The following is a 15636-nucleotide window of genomic DNA, read 5'->3' on the forward strand; positions in this document are numbered from 1 at the left end:
TTCCAAGTTTGAGAAAACTGGGTCTAGGATGTGGCCAGCTAGGTGCGTTGGAGTGGAAATAAAAGAATAAAGTTGCAGTGCGGAGAGATCCACGAAGAGGTTTTTGATCGTAGCGTCGTTTAGCAGGTCAAAGTGAAGATTGAGATCTCCTAGAATCGTAAAGTTTGAATTTTTTGTGATTAAAGAGGTTGTTGTCTCAAGGAGAGCCTCAATAAATTTTGAAGCGGGGCCAGGCGGGCGATAGATGTAGAGACCCGACACAGTGAAATTGGGATTTATGGTGATTTTAAAGTGGGCGCTTTCACAGTCTGGCATTTCTTCCTTGGCGAATGAGCAAGAAAACATTTTCTTGTAGATTATAGCGATACCACCTCCTCTTCCATCTCTATTAATGGTCGACATAAGGTAGTTGTCTGGTAACGTAAGGTTGGGAATGGTAGAGGTGCCATCCCGTAACCATGTTTCACAGAGGAAGAGGATGTCAGGGTTTTCTTCCAGAATGAGGGTATTGACCTCAAGGTGGTGTTTGGCTAGCGACCTCACGTTGAGGTGAAGGATCGTGATGGAGGTGGTGTTATCAGGTTCTAGTAGCTGTCGAATAGAATGGGGGTTAGCGGTAGTAAAATCGCAGGTTTGACATTGTAGGCAAGTGTAATGTTAGCGCAGGACCGTCCAGGGTTCCAGGCAAGTAGTTGCTCTTTATCGTAATGGAGGGGTGGTGACAGAGAAAGGCCAGGGGGACTGGCGAGAGGCGATGACTTGGCGAAGACGGGCTTGCCTTAGGCGCGCCTTCCGCGCGCAAACGGCGCGCCCGCTGCGCCCGTCCGCTGCGCGTACGGTACTGACACATCCCTTATGGGAAGGGAGGAAGGGGGGCGTGGCCTCCAAGGGGGCGTGGCCTGTCAGCACGCCGGCAATGGCGCCGAGGTAGTTTTCGTGAGTCCGCTGACAGCGCAGGGCAGCTGTGCGGTGTGCTTTTAGGACCGAGTCCTGTGAAGCCTAGGTGAGTAAGAGCTTATAAAATCAGCAAGTTATTCAGTGACACAAAATTTTTTAAAATCAAATTAGCGTCTAACTCCCGGCTTTTCGCCTCAGGAGGTTCGAAGGTTCTGGCAGGTGAGCGCTATGGATCAGCGTTGTGTACCTGCTCGGAAGGGGGCGTGGCCTCCAAGGGGGCGTGGCCTGTCAGCACGCCGGCAATGGCGCCGAGGTAGTTTTCGTGAGTCCGCTGACAGCGCAGGGCAGCTGTGCGGTGTGCTTTTAGGACCGAGTCCCGTGAAGCCTAGGTGAGTAAGAGCTTATAAAATCAGCAAGTTATTCAGTGACACAAAAATTTTTAAAATCAAATTAGCGTCTAACTCCCGGCTTTTCGCCTCAGGAGGTTCGAAGGTACTTGAAAGCAGAAGGCAAAACTAGGACTGTACTCAGTGAGGGTGGGGGGGGGGATATTTTAGAAATACATTGCCTTTTGCTCTGCTGAGCCATGCTCAGCCACCTGGTTGAGTATTGGAGTGGACCCTTTGAGTATGGGGCACTTTGATGTGACCCAAGACACGGACAACAGTTCCCCTTTAATGGTCTGGCTCACATGAAATTTGCAAACAGAGCCTTGCAGTAGTAGCCAGTCAAGATATAAGGACACCTGTAGCGGCCATCTACATTCTACTGAACCACCCCACCCGCCTTGGGGGGAACTCACAGCTTCTGACCTCACAAGAGGCTGTGAGAGTAAGGGCCTCACTGTCACTCACAACTGATGCTAAAAAGAGGGGTGGGTTGAGCAAGCTAAAGAGTGCATAACCCACGTCTTACTTGAGGTAAATCCTGATTTCAAATTGACTTTGTTTAGGCAGCAGAAACCTACAAACATACATTCTAACAGGTGTAGGAGAGTAGGATCTGCTTCACGTGTTTACCCCCACTTTTTGCTGGTGTTTCACTGTTTTTCGACTTTAGTCTGGCTGGGACCCTGCTATTAGGGGCCCCAGCCTAGCTGCTTCCTCTCTAACTTGATTGCATGTACTTTAGGTACACCACAGATTGGATCCTAAGGTACCCTTGTGAGTCCCTAGTATATGGTATACTATGTACCCAGGGCATAGGTACCCCAGAGGCCTACCAGGGGCTGAAGCATGTATTATGCCACCCCTGGAAAGCCACACAAAATGACACCACAGGTCTGCTACTGCAGCATGGGTAAGGTGGTGCATGCACCCCTTACTGAGGTATAGGTTCATTATACCTCACCTATCACTGCACATACAAACCTATCAGTCACCCCTATGTCAGGCCTTAACAATCTTGAAGGCAGAGTGCTTGGTTATATGTGAGAGGGAGCCCAGGCATGAGCTGAGCCCCTCTGCAGCCTTTGGAATCTCTTCTCCGGGGTTGTCAGTGGTGCAGCCTGACCATATACTCTTAAGTGCATTATAACCAAACGGTAAATGCTAAATTTGGACTGGCTGCACGGAAACATGTTGTGGTTGGTGTCAAACACCTTGGAATCATACCCCCACACCAGTAACTGGTATGGAAGTAAGATCCCGCCCTTCTAGAGGGAGAGACATGGCAGTACTTGTATACCCGGTAGAAATCGAATAGAGTCCTGGCATCACAAAATGGATGCTGCAGCCACAGACACGGGTCTGGCCTCCTGCTGCTGACTGAAACTCTGGCAGGGGAGGCCTGGACAATAGGTTTCCTGTCACAGGGAGGTGTAACCACCTCCCAGACAGGCTTATGTGTATTGGGGCTGGGTGGGAGCACTCTCTGAGTGCTTTGAAGACCTGCACTGGGGGCACATTTGGTGTCCCTGTGCATAGTCCAGCTCAAACCAGTTCAGGGGCTTCCAGCCCCTGCCTTGGTGCGAAACTGGACAAAGGAAATGGGTGTAGCCACCCCTCTTTCCAAACCCTCCCATAGGTGGGTCCCTAGAGCTAGTCCATCCCCTTCCTTGGGTATAAGTAAGGAACCTCTGTAACCAGAACTTTAGATATCCCTGGACGAATCTCTGAAGCTGAATCTTGGAACTTCGACGCTCTACTAAAGACTAGAGGACTGAAGAAATCTCCCTTGGGGTCCAGGAGTGACTTCCCTGCTAGGCAGACACCAATGATGCATTTTGCCGATCTGCATTTCCGAAGCTCCCACCGGACTCCAAAGTATTTGCAGCCCAGGAAGAGGATTTCCAGACATCTCCGAGGCCGACCCGAGTCCCCTGCAAAGCTGAGACCTGCAGCTCTCGTGAGTAGTGTGGAACCGGAACTCCTGGTCACCGTGCACTTTTGCAAGTGCATTGACTTCTAGACGTCTCTTAAAGTCGTGCTTGGGCTAACTTGTAGCCCCCCCCCCCCTCGAGCACAGAATCCACCAAAGATTGTTGGCCTAGTTACCACGAGTGACCCGTGGGCCACCATTTTGTGTTTCGTCTCAAGGTCCCTGTGCGATCCCTGGTCTGTCGACTGGTGGGTCCCTGAGGGGGTAACTTTGAATTTCCTTGGGCTTCCCTGGTTGCTCCAGACGTGCCCCAACTCCCTACCAAGTGGTGAATCTCTCAGACCTTGCTGGTCTGCACCGAAGCATCTTTCTCCTTTCTGCATGGGTTGCTGTTGCCAAGGCTTGTTGTGTCCAATCCGGGCACCGACGCTGCAGCACTTGACATCCTTTGTGGGACAGCTCGAATCCAGCTCCTGGTTGTCCTCGACGCCTCCTGGTCCTGGTGGCTGAAGAGTCAAGCTTCACCTCTTTCACCTGAAATCACCCGACATCGGTGGGCATCCGCCTATCGCCTTCCTGGTCACTGGCAAGTGACCCAGACTCTGTCCCCTCTGCTTTCAGGTTCTTCTCAACTTCGATCCAAGCTTGGATCTCTTCGGACACTTCTCATCTTCCCGGCAGCAGCACTTCTTTGCCAGCTCCCTTTGAAATCGACGACACGACCCAACACCATTTGACACCTATGCACCCGGCTTCCCTGGGTGAGGTAACACGAGTACTCCGGTGCTTCCTTGGGTATTGGCCCTAGAACTTCCTAAATCCCAAAGGGTTTGGTCCTAGTTCGATTCTAAGTGTCCCTAATCTATAAAAATCTAACTGCAACTTTCCCCATAGAAGCTAACGGGAGCTCGCGGCTGTGTTCACACACTGCACACGGCCCCGTGGGTCCCCTGTGTCCCTACCTTGGGTGGTTCCTTGGGGTCCCAGCGATTCTACAGGCTCTAGGCCTTGTGTCTAGTTAAGTCGTGGTTCTTATACCACTATTTTAGTATACGGTTTGGCTCGCCCCTAGGGTCCGACGTGTATTTGTGCTATTTTACTGTCATATTTGAAGTGTAACTTATGTGTTTTGACCTCTAGTCTCGTAAAGAGTCTAGGAGGGTGTGTTTAATAATAAATACATATATTTTATGTATATACCTGGTGTGATTGTCTTTCATTTAGGCACTCAAGAGATTATAGACTGGTAAAACAAGCTGCTTTACATTCCTTCAAGACTTAGCCTGAAGGCTGCTCTCCATAGCTACCACTGGGATAGCTTTCAATAAAGGTTGTCTTTAACCTATAACCAATAAGGGGTTGTTTGGACTGGTACAGGGTGCCCACTATAACGAGTGGACAGCATATACCAGGTCAACTTCTCACAACAGGCACTAAATGGAATTGGAATCTACACTACGTCCCAGGATTTAAAAGAAAACTACAGAATGAAAACTCAATATTAAAATGTAAAGTTGATAACAACACAGACACCTTGGTATTTTGAGAAGCAGCCTGAAGACATGTTTTACATTTGTGCTGTAGTGATGTTTCATCGAGGCTATGCATTGAACTGCATACAGATATGAAGCCCAAGAAGTAACTACATGCAGTTTGGTATCCCTCTAGTACCCTACTTCAAAGGCTGAAATGGCTATAAGTACTGTACTTCTGACACTATATATTGGTAACACTTCTGGATTGAGGGCATTCTGGCAGGAAGAAGAGCTGAGCTGCTGTCAGAAGGGACTGCCACTTTGCTGTTTGCTTTGCTGTGCTGGCCTGCTGCTGGTGCTTCTGTCCTGGGACTGAACGGTCTGGACTTTGCTTTCTACAGCCTGCTTCCAAGGTTTCTCCAAGGGCTTGAGTTGAGCTTGCCTCCTGTTGGAAGTCTCAGCTTTTCTGCTGAGAGCCCTAATGTGCCAAGTGCCACCAAATCTAGTTCATTGTCCCTTGGAAGTGAGTTTCCTGTGTTCAACAAGAAAAAAACAACACATCGGCTTCGAGTGTGACTTCAGAGCCAGTGCCGCATGTTAACACCACGCCGCTGCCTGTACCGAAGCCTTTGTCCCCGCTGAACGCAATGACTGTGACTTGCAATGCAGGCCCTGATACCACAGCAGGTCCTCCGAAGACTCGCCACAGAGAGATTTTTGAGTACTGCATCACTGAAGTCTGTGGCACCCAACTCAGCCACTGCACCAGTGGCCCTGTGTTGTGACATAGACACTGTGAAGTCAATGCCGCGTGGCTTGAATCTCCACACTTCATCGACCCTGCACTGCCAACGGAACCGAAACCTCGCCACCTACGCCGCATCTGCTCCCCTGTGCCATGCAACATCCAGAGCACCAACATGCCAAAACCTCCACCAACAGTAAGGAACCGATGCTGCACTGGCACCTGTGACGCCTCATCTCCCTGGTGCCTTGCAACAACTCCATAACCGGTTTGTGCTTCATCGCGGCCGGCACCGAACTTTGAGATTCGACTCTGTCTAGCACGTCGTTATAGCCCAGTTGGAGCTGTTATGTTTCTATACGTTATAATTGCATTTAATGTTTGAGGATTTGTAATTTTATTGGGGTATGTTGGATTTTTGTCGTTTTGGTCTTGCTTTACTCAGATAAATGATAGATATTGTTCTAAACTGGTGTGGAGTACTTTTGTGGTGTTTTCACTGTGATACTGTATGTGTGTACAAATACTTTACACATTTCTTCGGAGGATAAGCCTGACTGCTCTTGCAAAGCTACCAAGGGGGTGAACACAGGGTTTTCTGAGAGTGTAACTTACTTACCCTGTCTAAAGTGAGGGTCCCTGCTTGGGGAGTGTGCAAACCACTGCCAAATCTAGACCCTGTTTCTAACACTGGGGAGCAGGATTCAAGTCTAGGCACGAGGCAAGTCACTTAATCTCTCCGTGTCTAAAAATGTATTCGTTTGTCTGTAATGCAACCGGTGCTCATGTAAAGCGCTCTGTGTTTTCCCACTATAAACCCCTACCACATATTAGTGAATAAACTGTCTTGTAAATGTTTTTCTTGAAGATGTGTAAAAGTGCCAATGTATGAATATCAACTTACTTTTTCCAAACTTTGTTAAACCCCATGAACAGTATGGTTTACTTGTTATAAACGTTAGCTACAATTGTGTTTGTGAGTTAAGAGTTAACACCTCTCTAGCCCTTTGCATACTGTGCATCTATAAGACATGCGCACACTGGGTGTGTGTCTGTAGGGGTGTACAGGCTGAGCATGCACACTGAATAAGTGCCTGAGTGTGAACATAGCCAGAAGATAAGCGAAACCTATTGACTTTTCCAATGCTTGTTTTATTTGTTCTTATAGCTTTTATCTGTATTCTTTTCAACATAGTGGCAGTTATATACAATGCTTATCATCATTATCAGCAGTGGCATTATAACATTCCACAACTGCGTCCCCCAAACACACACACATAAATCGGTTTAATTGTGCCTTACAACATTTGTGAGGACTCGTTAACATCCCTGTTCTCAGTTTTCAGTAACCCAGTGAAACAAGGGACTGTTGCTACCATGATGGAGGGGCTAATCATGTGCCTAGGATACTTGGTCAGCTCAACCGCTTCCTTACCTGCTCTCTCATATGGACCTCCCTATTCCTTCTCGTTCAAGCAGCAGCTCGTCCATCTTGACTTTGACTGCCTTCAGGAAACCTTCCAGCATGCTATCCTCTCCCTGGCCTTGGCGCGCAGGGTGCACAGCCAGTTTAGTAATCATCCATTTGTGTCCATCAGAGATCCACATCCATCCTACCTTTCCAGCCCATTGCAGTGTTCTATTGTGCCATGACAAATGCTAGATCCATAATCTGACATGTATATTTGGTTGTGGAGGTGCGTTTCATAATGCCCAATCAGCAGATTATAGGTTTCACTGCCACTGTCTTTCCAGCTATTTCCCCAATCGCTGGACCACTGTCTCCCAGAATGAGTGACTCTGCCCACAGGTCCAGACCATGTGATAGAAGTCCACATGGGGCTCTCTGCACCTAGGGCACAGGTCTTGTGCTGCTGGGAATATCTGGACTTCTCGATCTGGTGAGAGATAGGCTTAATGCAGACAGTTTATCTGTGTGAACGTAAGCTTCTGATTGCTGGTGATTATTTTGGGGTAGTGGAGGGCATCAGTCCATTCTGACATTTTCCTGCGCAGTTCTTGTTCCCATCTGACCTTAACCGTAGAGATATCTGGGTACCATATGAGCACCAGCGTCCTAGACAATATAGTCTCTGCATGTCTTCAGTCTCCCCTCCAGTGTTAGTAGTTGGTCTAGTAGCGTTGACATGTCTGGTTCAACATCTTCATTATTCCACCTGCGCCAAACCACTCTCATCAACGCCGCAAGTGACATGAACTGGGCTGCAGTGAGATCATTTTCGTGCATCAACGTCACAAACTCAGTCACCCTGCCACGTTAGGATAGGTCTCCCACTTTAGGTATATCTGTAAGAGCTCAACACTACCTCACCCAGTTTTTCATAGTGAGGTTCATGATGTAATTACATTTTGAGACAAACACTCTGTGTGAATACAGAACGGGATATGGCATGCTTTCAAGGTGTTCATCTGGGGAATGTGCAGCGCAAAAGAGAATGTGTTACTAAGTTCCTGCAGAGACAAATGGCCAACCTAAAAACAAAATCCTTGATGTCACGGTTCTAATGTTCTGGTGATACAAAAACATTAGCAGTGATCAAGCTGGCATGGATGAAATGTCACAATATCTCCAAGTGAGTTGCAATCTACAAGGTTGCGTGCTGCCGAGCGCAGGTATGGTGGGGGTGGGGGGAGAAGCGTTCTACTAGGAACCTGACTGGCCTGTTGAGGCTTACATGGGGAAGTTGGAAGTTAATGATTTAAGCATATTAGGAAGGGAAGCTGCTGACACTTAGAGCATCATTTGCATATGAGATTCTGCACAAAAGTAACCAATTTATAACTGTAAATGATTGTTAATTTTATATTAGTAACAAATGAATTGTAATAATGATGAATTGAACTTGTGTATTTAATGTATTTTATGATCTTTCTTGTATAGATATGTTTTAGTGATTGAGTATTGGTGGTTCTTGAATTGTAAGATTTTAATTAAACATGCAATAAATTATTATTATTATTACATGGGGATCCACAACCATTAACACGGTGAGAACTGAAATGGGCAAACTGGTGACTAGGTACACATATATAGATATGTAGTTTGCCTGCTATAAGATGCTGTACACAGTTCATTTCGATGCCTCACTGGGTGACATCTGTAACCTGGATCACGTTTAGGGGGAGCTTAGGGATCATTTGCGTAGAAAATTGTTGAAGAGATTGAGAGGGCAGAGCGGTCTGTTCAAGTCCTAGGCCCCAGGGCCCTGATAACCTATCATACAAATGTTATCAAACTTTCATGAAGGTTCTCGCCCCACAAAAATAAGTTTGGGAAGATAATGCTGGACTTCCTTGAACAGCCTGCTGCATTGGATGGTCTGGATATGGTTATAAATATGAGGAGGAAGGGAAATTTGTGTGAACCTTATATAAGACAGTGCTATGCCAACTGGGAGAAATTGGCGGGAAAAGCAGGGCCAGGTGAAGTGCTGTAGCCTCTACACAGATCGATGACCAGTCATGGTATAACTAAGGCAGACTGAGAGGATCTCGCTTACTTGTAGGCACAAACTCTTGAATTCCAACTAGCTCCATGAGATATATTACAGGCCAGCCAGACGGCGTGTAATTGTCCCTGACTCCTCAAGTTAGTCTGTTAGGCTTGGGGGGGAGGAAGGTGACTTTGTGCACATATCCTGGAACCGCTCCAAGGTACACCGATTCTGGGAGGAGATTGAGAGAATGCCGAGGGTATCGATCCCTAGGCACCCAAATGTAGCTGGGATTAGTATGGAATCCCTAAATGTCCCAGGAGACTAGTGTCACTTGCCTTTCTAATAGTGAAAGTTTGCACTGCTCTCCACTGGTGTGGGAAGAGTAAGCATAGTGTGAAGGACTGGTTACTTGAGCTCACCAGCTGCCAGGAACTAGGGGGAGATTACCTGAAAGAAATTCCACCAGGCCCTACTGCACAGAAATATCCGGGCTGCATCTGTGCCTATCTATTGGACCTGGGCTGAGATGACATGGCGATGGTAGCTGCGAGTTGTGTTATAAGCTGCAACCTGGAAATCCCTTCAGTCATTGGGAGAAGGCACGTTTGCTAGCCGAACTGTTAGGTCGGAGGGTGGGTTCTATGTTGTTCATTTGCAGGTGTCTTTCAAATGATCCTACTATGTATAGATCAATTTATATTACGATGTTATACAACGTTTAAATAAAATGAAGCAGAGCAAGTCATGATGAGCGTGGGAACTGCATTGAGAGTGGTATCGGAGAGGAGTTTTGGTACCAGATTGGGAGCTGGGACTCATAGGGAGGATTTCTCAGTGGATTAGTGGTGAGCAGGGAAGTGACCCCGACAGATGACCTATGAGAGGTGATAATGCCACAACACATGTGTGTATGAAGGTAGGGTTACTGTAAAGCCTCAGCCAGGCTTTAACTAGGAAGAATCATATTTCTAATGCATAGTCCCCTAATTTGTCCATAAACAATCCCAGTCGTCAAATCCTCCGCTTCTAATGTACAATCTTAGAATCAAAACCAGTCTTAGCAAAAAATATTAAACTCAGCACCACACTGCACTGCGCCTGCGAGCGTCATCGAGTGAGTCTGCCTTTTGGGTTTAGGAGAGTGGAGAAGAATCCTTTAATCCAAGGAAAACGTTAGACGAATGAGTCTAAACAGTGTGAATTAAACGCAGTGTTGCAGGCAGGGTCATGAGAGCAGCACAGAGACCACCGAAAAAGACGCCATTATTCAGACAGGATTGTACAGCGAGCCCTCCTGGAAGGCCCGCTAAAACACGTTTTTAGTTCATATCCAGGAAGCGGCGCACGGACGCAATCTGGTGAACGACCCCTGCAAGAAATACCAAGTCCCCCTGTTCTTATGCTAATTCCATTACCGGAGGACGTTATTCTAAAAGGTGCTTAACGTAGGACTCTCCCCAACTTTTAAAGCATCGATGTGCTGCGGTACGCCTCAAGAAGGCAGCGTTAACACTTGGAAATATACAGTATTCTCTATAAACGTAATGTACACTCACCGGGAATAATCTATGCAGCAGCAGTACTGAAAATGGAAATATTTTCGAGCTCCTTGGAGGCGCAATGTGAAGAAGCTAAATTGTTTTTTTAAATTCTTTTTTTTTCACGATGCCCCAGATGTGGGATTTCCGCAGCGTTCGAGTTGAAAAGTAAATTCGTTTTCTCATATTCACAGCTTCCTCTCTCAGCACAGTTTTCAGTTCATCCTTGCCAAGGCATATTTTTATCATGCTGTAACAGGGAACAGATTCTTCTACTTGTCACGTGGTGCTGGCAGACACGTTCTGTTAACATATGGCCAAGACAATGTGTGGCCATGCCTATTACTTGAAGCGCCATTTCCGGGTTTTATTTGGCCTCCCACTTACCTCGGGTTCTTCTAAATCCAGTCTAGAAAATATGTATTATACAAGAATTTTGTGAAATATATTTTCATGAATGAAAATCGTGGATATTTTAAAAAAATTGACAGTATATCTATTAAGAATGTGATAGAAAGAGGTACATTGTGGAAATTTAGATGGCAACCAATTTTCCATTTTGTTTGGGACAGCTCTAACTATGAGGATGTGGGCCGACGCGAGAAAACGGCGAGTGGGGAGTGAGTAGGGGTGGATATGTCTTGGTCTTGGATGATGGATCCACGTTCTCTGGGCATTGCCTGGGTCCCCCCTAGGGCACAAGTCCTAAAAAAAGAAGTGGGGGAACTAGCCAGGTTAGGCAGTATGCAAGTGAAATCATGACCGGTGCCATCACAGCACATGATGCCACGATGCGTGACATTGCATGTGACATCACAGGAAGTGACCTCACTGTAAGTGACATCACAAGAAGTGACATCAGATATTAAGACCTCACACATATGATTATCAGGTATATCATGAGTACATTTAAGTGCATTATGAGATTTAACAAATGAGATTTGGCATCAGGGTTGTACCAAAAAAGTGTTGCAGTCCCAACGCAAAATCTGGACCTCAATTCATACATTTATGTTTTTTAAGCCCTGCCACAGAGAAAGTGGCAACAAGGAGAAGCATGGTAGTAGATCTGTTATGCTTAATTGGTTGCAAAGTCTACATTTTAAAATATTTGATTGGGTTAAGGCATCTGCAGTAAAGGTGCCCAGTAAATATCAGGGAATAGTAATAATGGTGAGATAACTCTGGAGTGTAATGCATTTGTTGGAGAGATCTGTGTTTTGTGAAGTACCAGATTTCAATCAAAGTAGTATATGGTTAATGTGTCTCCTGCATCAGGTAACATGCAAGATAGTAAAGTGGGTTACTGCTTTTAACACAAAGATCATTTTGTTTCCTGCAGTTCATAGATTGTAACCCTTGTAATACAGCACAGTGAGCTATGAAGGACATGTGATTCCTACACCTTGTAACCCTGTCTCATGTAACTCATCTTGTATATTGATTTACACATGTACATCATTTATTGTCAATGTACAATGAGTATGTTACGTAAAGTGCTCAGACACCCTGCATTGGGTTGTGTAGCGCATTAAAAGAAATAAAATAGTGCAACTGAAATTGTTATTTGTGTAAATACTAGGACAGACCAACACATCTGGCATTCTTACACTGTATGCATCTCTTATATACTGGGACTGAACAAAGGCAAAACCCTGCCTCTCTTAAGTACTTGTGAAGAGATAACAAGCTGTGTGCCTTTGTTTCCCCTCCGTGGCATTTACATTTAAGTGTGAGGTTGCAAGCCGGCTCCAGTCACTATATTCAAATAAAAGGAGGCCTAATGGCCCCTAACTTCAGCCCAGCTGGAGGTGAGAAAAAAACAGCTCCCTCAGGGAGGTGAGAAAAAAGCCCCTAGGTTCCTGCACGTTGCTGCTGGGAAATGAAAGCAGACAACGTACAGGCGCTGCTGAACGTGTCCCGGTGTCGAACTTTAATACTATAAAAAGCAGATATATTTATATACACAAATATGTGTGTGTGTAGATATATGTATATATGCACGGCATTCTTCAGATGCCTTAATACCCAGGAGGCATTGATACACCATTATTTAAAAGTCCTGCAACTTCCCCATTGGCAGGGACCCACTCCGCCCCCTTCCCAGTGTTCGCTCACCATCCCGCAGGTCGTCGGAACTGCAGGTCCCAGAATGCACTAATGTTCCAGGTAGGTCCTGCAAAATATATATATATAAGCTTACCGTACGCGCACGCTGCCGTGCGCGAGCTTAATTCTGATTGGTGGTTACATGACTATAAACATTCGAATCGGTCGAAATCAGGAAGTGTCAGCCGCCATTTTGTGTGTCTCACACTGATAAACAAAGGTGGAGAACGTGAAAAGGGGGCAACGAAGAGAGTTGCAGACCCCCTAGCGTTTGTCCAAGCTACAGCCCGAACGGCTGAACAGAATTACTTGAAATTTGGCAGAGAGGTAGTCCTCAGGTCAGGGATGTGCCTTTTGCAGGTCTGGTGTAAATCTGGTCAGTATTTCCTGAGAAGATAGCATTTAAATCAATATATATATCAATAGGCGCGCGCTGAGCGCGTACAGTAAGCTTACCGTACGCGCACGCTGCCGTGCGCGAGCTTAATTCTGATTGGTGGTTACATGACTATAAACATTCGAATCGGTCGAAATCAGGAAGTGTCAGCCGCCATTTTGTGTGTCTCACACTGATAAACAAAGGTGGAGAACGTGAAAAGGGGGCAACGAGGAGAGTTGCAGACCCCCTAGCGTTTGTCAGGGGGTCCAAGAAGGTCCCAAAAGTATGAAAAATACATTTTAATTTTTTTTTTTTAAATCGCGGGGTGCGCGTACGGTAAGCTTACCGTACGCGCACGGCAGAAAAAAAACAATAAACAAAATAGAAGTAAAAATCAAATTTAAGTATCTAGATATTAGGGGGCTCTAAAAAGAGCCGTTGTGTTTATGAAGTGTTTTTTTTGTGGTACCTACAAGTAAGTACCGATGCAGAGTCTAAAGTTCAAGAGGAAGACTCTGTTGCCTTCATCAGTGAAATGTACACCGTCTCCTCTATAAATGCCTTGCATGTTGTAACGCAAGTTGTTGTGGTATATAGAACCCATACCATAGTCTCTGAGGAAAGCAGAAATAGATTTGTTGACGTGCTTTCTTGCTTTGTCAATCTGTGGACAAAATTGGTTGGACCAGTTCCACTTTTGCCTTTGGCATATATTAGAATATGCAAAGGCAGATTGAGGAAAAAGCAACATCAATTGCACAAAGGTGTCCTTAACAAGATTTTCCAGACCTACCCCAGTTAAAGTGCCTAGGTCATTTCCACCACAGCGCACAATAATAAGGTTAGGCTGTTGGAGGTGTAGAAAAGATTTCACCAAAGGCATTAATTGGTGCCACTTTAACCCTCTCTGACCAATCCATTTAATGTCAACATTTAGCAAAGCAAGGTCTCTCACCATACCTCTTTTTTCTGCATACTTTTCACTCCAGAAGACATAGCTGTGACCTACAATCCACACTGTGAACATCTTTCGAAGAGATCTGGATGCACTCAGGAGGTGTCTTTCAGTAGAATGGCAATATGAAATGAAAGACAGTTGTAAAATGGAGGCATACATATTATTTTTAATAAAAAGAACTCATTGGCTGATTCAAACCATTTTATAGTTAAAACTAGGCTGTATGTGTACATTTTTAGAAGCATGTTTTGTATTGGTTCAGAAAATTGTGTTCCCACAGAAGATTAATTTGGATTTCCTGTTAGGTTTGACAGGTGAAGCACTCTTGCTCTTTGGAATAGAAACATTGTGTGCTGAACTTCTGACCTCTCTGCTCACACCAGTGTTCCATGAGCTGTTGCTATGGTAGCAGGCAGAAGTCAAGTTGGGGGAAGGGTTCATTTGGAAAAGGGTTGAAGTTTTCAACCAATAGAAATGTGTGATTTCATTTGAAAAAATGTGGGAAGCACTGAGATTTGTAATTAACATGTATATGTGTGAAAAAAGAGAGGGAAACATTGCCATTTACTGGTTCTGGTGAGAGGAGAGAGGTGTACAGCTCTGAGATTCTGACTCTGATAATCTGCTGTTTGAGTGCTACATTTCTTTATTAAATATTAATACTTTTTTCTTTTTTTTCAGATTGAGAAAGAAAATTTAGGAAAAAATAAACCTTTTTTCTAGTAATTTAAATAAACCATTTATTGATAAATAAGTTATTTTGTTGGTCAGGTAAGTGTGAAATTTCTGTATTTATCACACATTTAGTTTCATGCTCCCTTTTTTTCACTTCTCCTCTCTCTGCTTTTCTCATTTCCGTTGTACTCCCTCAAGGACCTTGTAGGGTGAAAAAAAAAAATGCGCGCACGGTAAAAAATAAAATTAATAAAAATGAATTACAAAAATTTTAAAAAAGTTGGGAGGTAAGGTTGGCTCTTAAAAGAGCCGTTGTGTTAATACAGGGACAGAGGAAAGAAAGAATGGGAATATTAACAAGGACCACAGATGTGCTGTTCTATCTTATTGTTTATTAGGGAAATACTGGTCTCCCCATGAACAATTAGACCATAACATCTGGTGCACCTCATTTGTACCCTCTGAAATCGAGGGTTCCTTTCCACAGGAGCAGAAGAGGGTGATGCTCCCACCGCAGAGGAAGTGCTCGGCTGAGCTGCCGAAGATGTACTCGGCTGAGCTTCTGCGGATGTGCTCGGGTGACTTACTGAAGGGTTTGCTTCAGTATGTCGAGCAAAAGTCCCGGGATGTACATCCCTAATGTGTCTAAACATAGAGAAATTTCCAAAGGATTACTTCTTCCTTGGATTCCCTCTAGATAACACACGGTCACAAAGTGTGCAGGTGACTAATGGAGCACTTACCTTTTTCTGCCCCTCTGTAAATGTGAAATATTCCCAAACAAAAGAATTCTTTTGTTTCCTCCTTCTCTGTCTGATGATGCTGCTGCCCTGCTCACTCTCAGAAGAGGACTGCTGCTCTGCCATTGTATCCCAAAGACAATTCAGCTCCTTCTCCTAAGAAATCACAAGCAGTAATGAGGGGAATGGGTGTGGTGTAGGAAGATTCTGGAACTGAAAGTAGTTTAAACCAATCAAAAGTGTTGTTTCTTGATCACATGACCAACCGTAGGCGCACGTTAAGCTTACCGAGCGCGTACGGTAAAAGTACGCATGCGCGTACGAAAGACACACGCACGCGCAC

General features: G+C 45.3%; 1 protein-coding gene across 1 annotated transcript in view; it reads right to left on the bottom strand.

Annotated features, from left to right (window-relative positions):
- The window catches only part of C1QTNF2 (C1q and TNF related 2), a 31534-nt gene extending 20874 nt beyond the window's left edge, over positions 1-10660 (bottom strand). Inside the window, exon 1 of the mRNA XM_085614447.1 lies at positions 10451-10660. The gene's annotated coding sequence lies outside the window, so the exon portion shown is untranslated. The remainder of the gene's footprint in view (positions 1-10450) is intronic.
- Positions 10661-15636: the final 4976 nt, after the last annotated feature.

The sequence above is a fragment of the Triturus cristatus genome, chromosome 7, assembly GCF_964204655.1.
Source record: "Triturus cristatus chromosome 7, aTriCri1.1, whole genome shotgun sequence".
Lineage (NCBI taxonomy): Eukaryota > Metazoa > Chordata > Amphibia > Caudata > Salamandridae > Triturus > Triturus cristatus.